Source organism: Elephas maximus, chromosome 12 (genome assembly GCF_024166365.1).
Source record: "Elephas maximus indicus isolate mEleMax1 chromosome 12, mEleMax1 primary haplotype, whole genome shotgun sequence".
Lineage (NCBI taxonomy): Eukaryota > Metazoa > Chordata > Mammalia > Proboscidea > Elephantidae > Elephas > Elephas maximus.
This window is the reverse complement of record NC_064830.1, coordinates 59,730,741-59,743,022: the sequence shown is the minus strand read 5'-3', so window position 1 is coordinate 59,743,022 and position 12,282 is coordinate 59,730,741. Positions and strand designations below refer to the sequence as shown.

General features: G+C 40.7%; 1 long non-coding RNA gene across 1 annotated transcript in view; it reads left to right on the top strand.

Moving 5' to 3' along the window:
- Window positions 1-12,019, top strand: part of LOC126087105 (uncharacterized) — a 41,522-nt gene extending 29,503 nt beyond the window's left edge. The window contains exon 4 of the long non-coding RNA XR_007519642.1: window positions 8,656-12,019. This is a non-coding gene — a long non-coding RNA (uncharacterized LOC126087105). The remainder of the gene's footprint in view (window positions 1-8,655) is intronic.
- Window positions 12,020-12,282: the final 263 nt, after the last annotated feature.

Sequence of the window (12,282 nt, the reverse complement as noted above, 5' to 3'; positions counted from 1 at the left end):
CAAGCATGAGTCCTCTTCCAGAGTATGGTCCCTCTTGGTAACATGTCCAAAGTACATGAGAGGAAGTCTCACCATCCTCGCTTCCAAGGAGCACTCTGGCCATATTACTTCTAAGACAGATTTGATCATTCTTCTGGCAGTCCATGGTATATTCAATATTCTTTGCCAACACCATAATTTAAAGGCATCAATTCTGTCTTCCTTATTCATTGTCCAACTTTTGCATGCATAGCTTGGGTCAGGGGCATCCTAGTCCTCAAAGTGACGTCTTTGCTTTTTAACACTTGAAAAGAGGTCTTTTGCAGCAGATTTGCCCAATGCAATACATCATTTGATTCCTGGACTGCTGCTTCCATGAGTGTTGATTGTGGATCCAAGTAAAATGAAATCTTTGACAACTTCAATCTTTTCTCCATTTATCGTGATGTTGCTTATTGGCTCAGTTGTGAGGATTTTTGTTTTCTTTATGTTGAGGTGTAATCCATACTGAAGGCTATAGTCTTTGATCTTCATCAGTGAGTGCTTCAAGTCCTCCTTCCTTTCAGCAAGCAAGGTTGTGTCATCTGCATAATGCAGGTTGTTAATGAGCCTGCACCTTTTTTCTCAGCGTTCAGTGATATGCTGACAGCTTGAAATCAGTTCATGATGAGAGTATTTACACCACAGAAACTGGCAAACTCTAGAAATCAGGGCTTTTTTCACCCTCCCAGAGAGCTGGTTGTTAGACACTTACCAGCACACCACTGGACCCAGATAATGGCCAGGCAGGAGAGACGGGAGAGCAAGGCCTGTGTCTTTTATGGGTCAGCGTAGGAGCATAACTGTTTTGTTCTTTATTCAGGCCCAGCACAGGATCTGACACATGGTGCTCAGTGAGGGTTTGAGGAAGGAAGGGAAGGATGGAAGAAATTGTGCCATCAGGACTCTCTGTCAGTGTACTTAAGATCAGCTTACCTGGCCTTGACCGTGGCTGTGAGTCAGCCCTCATTGCAGGGCATGCAGGGTTTTGAATGCCAACAACTGAAAGAACTCCAAAGGCCAAGGAAGAAGTTTGAGTCGGGGTAATATAATCCAGGCTTTGCTCTCAGACAAGAATCAGACTTCTGTGTGCAGAAAGGGCTGGCGAGAGGAACCAACAAAAACAAGTACAGCCCATCATGAGACAAGACCTTGCTCATCACTTACTGTGATCAGGACCTATGTAGGACCTTAGAAGAGTTTAAGCCACAATCCGTGGCCCCAGGGAGTTCAGTCTTGTGGGTCAAGAGATAGGAAACATAACTGCTATGTGTGATAAGTGCATTGAAAAAGGCAGGTGTGGCGTCAAAGTGAGACTCATTTTGCCTGGGGTGGGCAAGTGGGGCTTGCAGGCAGAGGGAAGTTGTGGGAAGAAGGAAGACAGGTGGAGATCTCAGGCTGGGTGAATGATCTAGGTCTGTTTGGGGCGTGTGGAGGGCTCCAGGCTGTGTAGGAGACCATTGCTAGAATGGAAGGACCAAGGTTGGGGTGATGGGAGATGGATCTGGAAAGCTAGCAAATCCCAGCAGAATGTAGGGCTGTAGTTTCTCACTGCTGAGGCTGAGTAGGAATAGTCAACCAAACCCACTGCCCTCGAGTTGATTTCAACTCACAGCAACCCTATAGGACAGAGTAGCCCCATAAAGTTTCCAAGGCTGTAAATCTTTACGGAAGCAGACTGTCACATCTTTCTCCCAAGGAGAGGTTGGTAGGTTTGAACTGCTGTCCTTTTGATTGGCAGCCAAGTGCTTAACCACTGCACCACCAGGGCTTCCTAGGAATAGTCAGCCGGGACAAAGAACTTGACGGAATGGGGAGGATTTTTTTTATTTATTCTTGGGTGGTCCTGGAGCTCCTGTCCACAGGGACCCCGCTGGTGGCTCCCTGCATCAATAGTATTAATGAACACTAATTTACGAATCAATACATAGGCAGATAGGTATACCAAGAGGTGTGGGAGGGTGTCAGGGTACACACCCACCTACAGATATAGGTTTGGTGGTGGATATTTCTACATATGTAACTGTAGGTGCTGCTTATATATTAATATCGACAGAAGACCACACAAGGGCCACAGTCAGGGCAACTTCTTAGATATAACCAATCACCTCACGGGATGAAGTTCCTAAGCTTGAAAGCCAAGGACCGTAGACTCAGGGGACATCTACATCACTTGACATAACATAGTTCATAAAGATAAAGTTCTGCATCCTATCGTGATGAGTAGCATCTGGGGTCTTAAAGACTTGCAAGTGACCATCTAAGATACATCTGTTGGTCTCTTACTGTCTGGAGCAAAGGAGAGTAAAGAAAACCAAAGGCTCAAGAGAGCAATTTAGTTCAAAGGACCACATGAACCACAGCCTACAAGACCCTGAGACCAGAAGAACTAGATTGTGCCCGGCTACCACTACTGAGGGCTCTGACTGGAGTCACAACAAAGGGTCCCGGACAGAGCGGAAGAAAAAAATTGTACAACAAAAAATCAAACTCACAAAAAAGACCAGACTTACGGGTCTGACAGAGACTGGAGGAACCTCCAAGAATATGGCCCTAAGACACCCTGCTGACCTTGAACTGATGCCTTTCCTGGAAACCACCTTTCAGCCAAACAATAGACAGGCCCATAAAATAAACAATAACACCCAAGAGGAATGTGATCCTTAGAACAAATCCATTTTACAAGATCAAAAGGGCGACATTTGCCCAAAAGCAAAGATGAGAAGGTAGGAAGGGATAAAAAATCAGGACGAAACGGAACAGGAATCCAGGACCAAAATGAGGAGAACGCTGACACATTGTGGGGACTGAAACCAATGTTATGGAACACTTTTTTACAAACTATCGAGTGGGAAACTAATATGTTCTATAAACTTTCACCTAATGCACAATAAAAAATTTTAAAAATAGTAGGGGTCTGGGTATCATGATAAAAACACTCCTAATGTACTGTGTATATATTAAATTGAAGATTCAAAATACTTCTTTAGTAGGGAATTCTCAATTCAATCCTATAAGATACACTGAAAACAAACTTAGTTTTGATGTAAGTGACATTTCACTACTAGTACTTAATAATAGTCACGTAAAATTGGTAAGAATTTATTCATGAAATACTAGAAATATGAAATGTGCTATCATACCTAATACATCAATCTATAAAGGCAAAGAGCAATAAAATATTTACTATTCACCCCAGTTCTAAGCTGAAGAGTTGCCATAACATTACATAAAGTAAACATTTTATTACAAATATAGATTTAATTCATACACATTATACAATTCATTAAGAAAACATCATTGCAATAAACCTTAATTGCACCTGGTTAAAAGAATGGCCTCTAATATTTTTCATTTAAGCTATCCTTTCATTTCACAGGATGAATTTCAAACCTGAGAAAGCTCTCTAATGCTGACCTGAGTAGTTGGTGCACCCAAAACTACCACAGCAATTTCATACAAACTGGGGATATTGTGAATAGCTTTCTTCCCAAAATTCAAGAACACTTTTTTTTCCTCAATTCTTTGTACATCATCAAGGCTTGTTAATATAGAGTCAGTATTAACAGTACAGTTGTATGATCTCAATTTAATTTTTTTCTTTCATTTTGAGAAATATTCCCATCTTATCAATATCATCATTTGAAACGAGAGTATTCCCTGGTCTGCTTTCCTCTGTTGCACTTTCAGTATTGCTCTTTTTCAGATTTTCTATCATTTCCCAAACGCTTTTTAAATGCATGTGGCCTTCACATTAAGTTCAGAGCTAATTAGAATTTGATAGCGAGGATCTAGATAAACTGCTCCCAATATGCCATCATTTTCAACGGTAATTTTTCCCTGACGTTAAATTTTTCGATAAATGTGTCTCCAAATGTATTATTAAGAGTTCTTAATTTTAGCCTAATTTCCACCCATATACCAAAAACTTCACTCATGGTTAATTGTTCACTTTGCAATCTTACCGTCATTTTCTTTAAAGAAAGGTTTTAAAGTTTCCAGAATTAGTTTGACATGTGCCCGTTTGTCATTAGAAAAGCAATGTTTCGTATTATTCTCACCTAATACATTTCTGCATCTGAGTGAGGTTTGTAACTTGGTGTATATACTGTTCCATCTTGTTGGGCCATCCAGTACTGGTTTTCTTAAATTATTTTCCGAAAATTTGGCAGACAATGTCAGAACACGAAGTATTTGAATGAGTTCACCACACTCTCCTAAAAATTCTTCCAGGTCAGCATCCTTTACTGTGTCTTTAATAACTAACTGAAGTGGTGTGCAGCATGCTTTCTACCAGCCAACCTTCTCTTATAAACCTTGTGGCTCTCACTGCACTCTGCAATGGTTCGTGTCTGCAAGTCAGCACGCTAAGTCAGCTTCTGCAAAATTTGTCATTTTGCCAACATTTGCTATTCAATCTCAGTATTATTTCTGAGCAAATCAACAAATTTAATCATATTAGAGCCACTATCTGTGGTTACAGAATAAATCTGTTGAAAATCAATGTTTTATTTCCCTAAAATTTGATGTACTGTGGGGCTTTTTTTGTTTTAGTTTCTCATTCAAAAATTTATAACCAAAGTGTTTTGTGACATTGGCTGCAATTCCTGCAATGTGTCAGCATTCTTCCCCTTTCCACCCTGGGTTCCCCATGTCCATTTGCCCAGTTTTCCTGTCCTTTCCTGCCTTCTTATCTTTGCTTTTGGGCAGGAGTTGCCCATTTGGTCTCGTATACTTGATCAAGCTAAGAAACGCACTCCTCACGTGTGTTATTGTTTTGTTTTATAGGCCTGCCTAATCTTTGGCTGAAAGGTGGACTTCGGGAGCAGCTTTAGTTCCGAGTTAGCAAGGTGTCCAGGGGCTATAGTCTCAGGGCTTACTCCAGAAAGCCTGGTCTGTTTTTTGTGAATTTGAATTTTATACTACATTTTTCTCCCGCTCTGTCTGGGACCCTCAATTGTGATTCCTGTCAGAGCAGGTGGTGTTGGTAGACAGGCATCATCTAGTTCTTCTCGGCTCAGGCTGGTTGAGGCTGTGGTTCATGTGGTCCATTAGCTCTCTGGACTAATATTTTCCTTGTGTCTTTGGTTTTCTTCATTCTCCTTTGCTCTGAACATGATGGGAGCAATAGATGCATCTTAGATGACCACTCAAGAGCTCTTAAGACCCCAGATGCTACTCACCAAAGTAGGATGTAGAACATTTTCTTTATGAACTATGTTATGCTAACTGACCTAGATGTCCCACAAGACTATTGGCCCCAGTCCTTTGCCCCCAGTAACTTGTTCCCTCAAGGTGTTTGGATATGTCTAGGAAGCTTCTATGACTTTGCCTTGGTCACATTGTGCTGAATTCCCCTATATTGTGTGCTGTCTTTCCCTTCACCAAAGTTAACACTCGTCTACTATAGGGTCGCTATGAGTCGGAATCGACTCGACGGCACTGGGTTTGGTTTCGTTTTTTTACTATCTAGTTAGTGATTTTCCCTTTCCACTCTTCCTCTCCCTCATAACCATCAAAGATTGTTTCTTTTTGTATGTAAACCTTTTCTTAAGCTTTTATAATACTGGTCTCATACAGTATTTGTCCTTTTGTGATTGACTTATTTCACTCAGCATAGTGCCTTCCAGGTTCATCCATGTTGTGAGATGTTTTGCAGATTCATCATTGTTCTTTATCATTGCATAGTGTTCCATTGTGTGTGTGTACCATAGTTTGTTTATCCATTCGTCCATTGATGGACACTTAGGTTGTTTCCATCTCTTTGCTATCGTGAATAATGCTTCAATGAACATGCATGTGCATATATCTATTTGTGTGATGATTCTTATTTCTTTCCTTTCCATATAAAGTTGGTAGTTGGTATTTCTATTTCTAGCTTTTTGAGGAAGCCCCATAGCATTCTCCATATAGTGGTTGTACCAATTTACATTCCCACCAGCAATGCATGAGACTTCCAATCTCCCTGACACCTCTCCAACATTTATTATTTTCTGTTTGTTGAGTTAGTGCCAGTAACATCGGGGTGAGATGATATTATAGTTTTGATTTGCATTTCTCTAATAGCTAATGATCAAAAGCATTTTCTCATGTATCTGTTAGCCTCCTGAATGTCTTCTTTGGTGAAGTATCTGTTCATAGCCTTTGCCCATTTTTTAATTGGGTTATTTGTTTTTTCACTGTTGAGGTGTTGAAGTATTTTATAGATTAGACCCTTATTGAATATGTCATAGCCAAAAAATTTTTCCCAGTCTGGAGGTTCTCTTTTTACTCTTTTGGTGAAGTCTTTTGATGAGCATAATGCTTAATTTTTAAGCACTCCCAGTTATCTAGTTTATCTTCTGGTGTTTTTGCATTGTTAGCTATGGTTTGTATTGTATTTATGCCATGTATTAGGGCCCCTAGTGTTTTCTCTATTTTTTCCTCCATGATCTTTATACTTTTAGGTTTTGTATTTAGGTCTTTATCCATTTTGAGTTAGTTTTTGTGTATGGTGCAAGGTATGAGTTCTGTTTCATTTTTGTTACACATGAACATCCAGTTTTGCCAGCATCATTTGTTAAAAAGACTGCCTTTTCCCCCATTTAATGGACTTTGGTCCTTTGCCAAAGATCAGCTGATCATAGGTAGGTGGATTTACGTCTGGGTTCTCAATTCTGTTCCATTGGTCTATGTGTCTGTTGTTGTATCAGTACCGGGCTGTCTTGACTACGTGGTGGTATAGTAGGTTCTGTGATCAGGTAGTGTGAGGCCTCCTACTTTGTTTTTTTTTCTTCAGTAATGGTTTGCACATCTGGGGCCTCTTTCCTTTCCATATAAAGTTGGTAGTTAGTTTTTGCATCTCATTAAAAATGCTGTTGGTATTTGGATTGAGATTGCATTATATCTGTAGATCACTTTGGGTAGAATTGACATTTTCGCAATGTTGAGGATACACGTTGGTTTTTATGTACAGATTTATGTGTCTTTCTTTCAATTCTTTCAATCCCAGGGTCAGTGCATGTTTCTTACCATCTTGTGTGAACTGAGCATTAATTTCTAGAATTGACTGACTCAATCTACTGGCAACATCCACTTTCAAAGAAAATATTCATTTTTCTAGATTACTGCTAATTTTGGAGCTAAATTTTAAGGACAAGTGAGTTGTCATTTCCCTAATATTCTCTGAGTTGATTGAAAAATTTTGACCAATTGAAGCAATAATTGAATTTAAAGTTTTACAGAATCCTGAATGTTTAATTAACTCTGGAACAACAATTAACAATAACTAATTCAACACACACATCGACAATTGTTTGTTTATGAAATTTCTTCTTAAGGCATTCCGGAATGGCAAACTCACCTAATGCTTATTCAGAACACTCTGACACTTTCTTCAATCTTTATCTCCTTGCTTTGCACGGTATTACATTCTTCTATATGGTGACGCTTCAGGTGCCTCTCTGAATTTGCTGCAGTCTCCAACCTTATCTGCGTTGCAAATTTTACACATGTTTTTTACTTTCAGTCTTTTCCTACTTGAAAAATTCTCGACATGGATTTTTCTCTGGTTCATCCCATACTAGAATTCAAGAGATAAGAAGTAATATTAACACTAGGGCATATTTTATAGCTACAATATTACATTGCAGTAGAAACAAGCCTTAGACTTTGATAACATAAAGAAAATAGAATGCATAAATACATTTGTAGAAATGAGTTAGGGCCAGTACATATTAGAATGCTTCTAGGCATGTACCGTCAGTATATTAGAAAAACCAGAATAATTTTGATTTTACGTTTGCAGGGCCGCCGATTTCTTCCATTCCAAGTCCCACTTTACAACATTCTCGTACATTTATCCAGCACCTTTTGAAGAAAAATCTCACTTCACAGTGATGCCATCAAGTTGTTTTCAGTGAAATAATGCTATAACGCTGCTGAAAAATTAATTTTCTTCCCATTAGTTGCTGATGTTTGTTAACATTTCGAATCGTGAGCTAAACATCAAATTTAAACATATAAGTACAAACATTTAAATCAAGATCGAATAGAAGAATCGAATCATCAGAAAAGTATACGCTATTTTCTATTTCTTGAATTTAAATACCACATTTTAAAAATGTGAATAATGTACGTTTAAAATGTTAACATTCACCTGACGAATTTCTGTCCACATGAAAACCTGTCCAGAACTCTACGCGGTTTAACCAGGTCTTTCAGATTTCCTACTACAAGCGTTCTAACGTTGAGCAGTTCTCACATCTCCAGAAGGCACAGCCCATGCACAGTGTTGTGAGCTAGGTCAAGCACAGAGCGGAAACAGGGAACTTTGCCCGGCCTGTGAATCATCTTGCATAACAGCAGTCATCGCCTGCAGCGGTGGCTGTGCAATGTCTCTGGCCAAAGCAATCAATTGTGCCTTTACCAGCCATGTGCCAGAGAAGCATTTGGCACACATGGGCGCCAGAAGCAAATCAAACATAAATGGCCCTATGGTCTTGCTTACAACTTAAAAATTATCACTGAACTAAAAATAGTGGAGGGGAAAAAATAATAGTTTTCTATTCTGGTTCAGGTTCAGAAAAAATTTTTTTCCATTCAGGTTTCAGTTTCACTCTGGCTAAAATTTTGGTTTTTTTTTTTTTTTTTTTTCAGTTTCTTTGGTTCCATTCTGGTTCGAAGCACTGTCTCAAACTCACTGCAGTCCTCTCCCATGTTGTATTTGTGACTTGCCTTAACCAAAATGATGCAGCAGAAGTGACCTGTGCCAGTTCCAGGCCTAAACCTTAAGAATATCTGGAAGCTTCTGTTTTGGGACTTTTGGAAGCCCTGAGCTTCTATGTAAGAAGTCCAGCTAGAGAGACCATGCGCAGAGACACATGGAGAGGCCTGTGAAGAAACAGAAGTATAAGACTGCATGGAGAGAGATGTTACCGCAAATCACAAGTTTGAGCCGCTTGCCACAAAGCCAATACTGAGACAGGAGGAGGTGAGCAGTAAGAGGGTTTTATTGAATACCAGTGTTCAGGAGACAGAGGGGGTTAAATTTCTCCCAAATTCTGTATACCCTAAAGGGTTGATGGAAGAGTTTTATATGGGGAAGATCAGGGTTACCTAATGTTTTGAGCATGTAGTCCACAGATGGTCTTATACATCACAAAACAACTACAAAAAAACTCTTTATTAAACTAAAGATATGCATGTCAGGCATCCAGGCTCTAATCAACATATTTGTAACAGGCTGAAAAACTCACATAAGAATCTCTCAGCTAGTGGAATTGTTTTGCCAAGTCCGCTGTTGCTGAGATAGGGAGCAAGAAAGAAAGTTGCAGATTAAAAATGCCAGATAGCCTTCCTGTTGGTTTGCAGACTGAAGGCCATTTCTCAAGAGAACAAAAAAAAAAAGAAGAGAGACCAAGGCCACAGGAGCTGAGATAGCTCCGCACCCCTTTGGAAGAGACCGGTGCAGCTGGTGCAATCAAAAATGTTTAGAGATTACTTAGAGCATCATTATGGCGTTAGTCAAGTCAAGCTCTCCATCACCTGTTTTGAATAGGGGAAAACATGTTATAAGGTATTAGGATGTTTGTTATGTTTAAGAGTGGAACAGGCTGCTCAGCTATATTTTGAGCAGAGCCTGCACCATTTTCCAAGGACTAGAGATTAATCACAGCTTATACAGCTATACTAAAACAAATGAGAAAATGTATTCTCTCTAATATTAAAACACTAAAGAAAATGCATTTTCGCTACTTCAGAGAGAGGAAGAACCAGCAGCCCTGAGTGCTTTCAGAGCCAGGCCTTCTCGCTATCCCTGCCAAGGTGGTAGCCCTGTCATCACAACCATCATGTACATGGGCCCACAAGGAAGGCCAGCAGAAGAACCACCCAGCTGAGCACTGGCCAACCCACAGAGTCATGAGGAATAATAAATAACTGCTGTTTTAAGCTACTATGTGTGGGATGGGTGCAACAATAGATAACAGAAACAAACTCAGAGCCAGTTAGCTGTAGGGTTGCATGCTCTTATTCTGCATGCAAATTGTTTCCTCCCTTTTGAGGACGTTAGTTGGTTGATTGAGTCAAGGAACAAAACCAAAAAGAGGATTTACAAATGAGACAGGAGCCAGGACATCCTTTGGTCCCAGGATCCCTGCGCTGAGAAGCTCCTGGAACTAGGAGACAGAGAAAGAGCTGTAATACTGAAGGCAGCAAGAAGCAGCAGCAGAGACTCAGCAGCAGAGACTCAGCAGCAGAGACCTGGCAGCAGGAGGCAGCATGATGGATTTCCTGGCCCACGGAGAGAGAAAGCCAAGTGCCTTTGGGCAGAGGCTGAGAGCCAGGGAAAGGTGAGCCTGCAAGCATGGCTGGGAAGAAGCTGTCCTGATGGAAGAACTATATCCTGGGTGTTCCTGAGCCTGAATGGTAACTGTTACTTCCCTAATAATAATAATACTCATAATCGTGAGTATCGTCTGTGAGTTCTGTGTGGCCACTGCAATGAATTATCAAAGCCAGCAGAGAAGTAGAGAGTGCTGTAGGAGGGATGGTTGGTGTCAGAATTGGTAAAGATGGCAGAGAGGAGAGGCATGTCTGACCTCCACCTCATAGGAATAAGCCTTGGGCTGTTGATCTTGATTCTCCTTCCCTCTTGTGAAGTTAGGGGACATCAGACGCCACCTTCGTGCCATTTTTACAGGAAGGGATAGCCTTTTCAATAAATAGTGCTTAACAATTAGATATCTACATAGAAGAAGAGGTATCTTGACCCTTATCTAACATCACACACAAACATTAATTCAAAATGGATCATAGATATAAACATACAAGCTGGAACTACAAAACTTAGATAAGAGAACTTAGGAGAAAATCTTCCTAGCCTGGGCACAAAAAGAACTATGGATACAAGAAAATGGACATAGACTCTCATTTTTACAGAATGGAGAAAGAGGAAGAGATAAAGGAAGGCAGAAGCTTATGCATGCATAGAGAAGGGTCTGGAAGGAGGAACAGTGGTCATATCAGGCAGCAGCAGTGAGGTGCAGTAGCTCAGTTACAGAGGTAACCACGAGGTGGCCCCCCAGTATTCACATCTGTTACGGATTGAATTATGTCCCCCCAAAATACATGCTGAAGTCCTTACTCCTGGTACCTGTGAATGTGACCTTATTTGGAAATAAAAGTCTTGGAAGATATTATCAGTTAACATAAGGCCATACTGGAATAGACTGAGTCCCAGCTGAGTGGTGTCCTTACCTTATAAAAGACGAGAAGAGACACAGAGGAACACAACATCCCCGGAGGGGATGATGGCCATGTGAAGTTAGAGGCAAACATTGGAGTAATCCATCTACAAGCCAAGGAAGGCCAAGGATCGCTGGCCATCATCAGAAGCTAGGACACAGACATGGAACAGATTCTCCCTCAGAGCCCTCAGAAGGAATCAACATGGCTAATAACCCTGATTTCAGGCTCCCAGACCCCAGGACTGTGAGACAATAAATTTCTGTTCTTATAAGCCACCCAGTTTGTGGTACTTTATTTTGACAGCCCCACCTTGTGTGGTTCCTTTCAGAATGTGTCTGGGCTGACACCATGTAACTTGTTTTAACCAATAAAATGCAGCAGAAATGACACTGTCCCTGCTCCAGGCCTAAGATCTGGAAGCTTCTGCTCTTATGCTCTTGGGATCTCCAAGTTGTTGTGAAAGAGGTCTGGCTACCCTGCTGAAGAAACCATATGAAAAGGCCTCAAGAAGAAAAAGAGACCCTAAAAGTGCATGGGAAGAGAGAAAGGCCTAGTTATCTTAGCATCTCAACTGAGCCACAGCACAAATGAGCCAAGGTGCCAGGCATGAATAAGCCATCTTGAACATTCCAGCCCAGGCGAGCCTCCGAGTGACTGCAGCCACCATCGCACAGGGCAGAAGAACTGCCCATCTGACAGAGCATGAGTGAATCAGAGCATCTTTTCAGAGCAGAAGAAGAGTGGAAGAGGTCAGGTGTTACAAATCTAATCAATGTATATTATACAATGATACATAGAGACAGAAAGTAGGTTAGTAGTTACCAGAGGCTGGGAGGAGGGGGCATGGGTGTTATTGCTTAATGGGTACAGAGTTTCTGTTTGGAAGGAATGGAAAAGTTCGGGGAGCAAGTAGTGGTATGGTGGCACAACATCGTGGGTGTGATTGATGCCACTGGATTGTACACTTGAAAAGTTAAAATGGCAAAATTTATGTTGTGTATATTTTACCAATTTAAAAAAAAAAAAAAAAGCTAA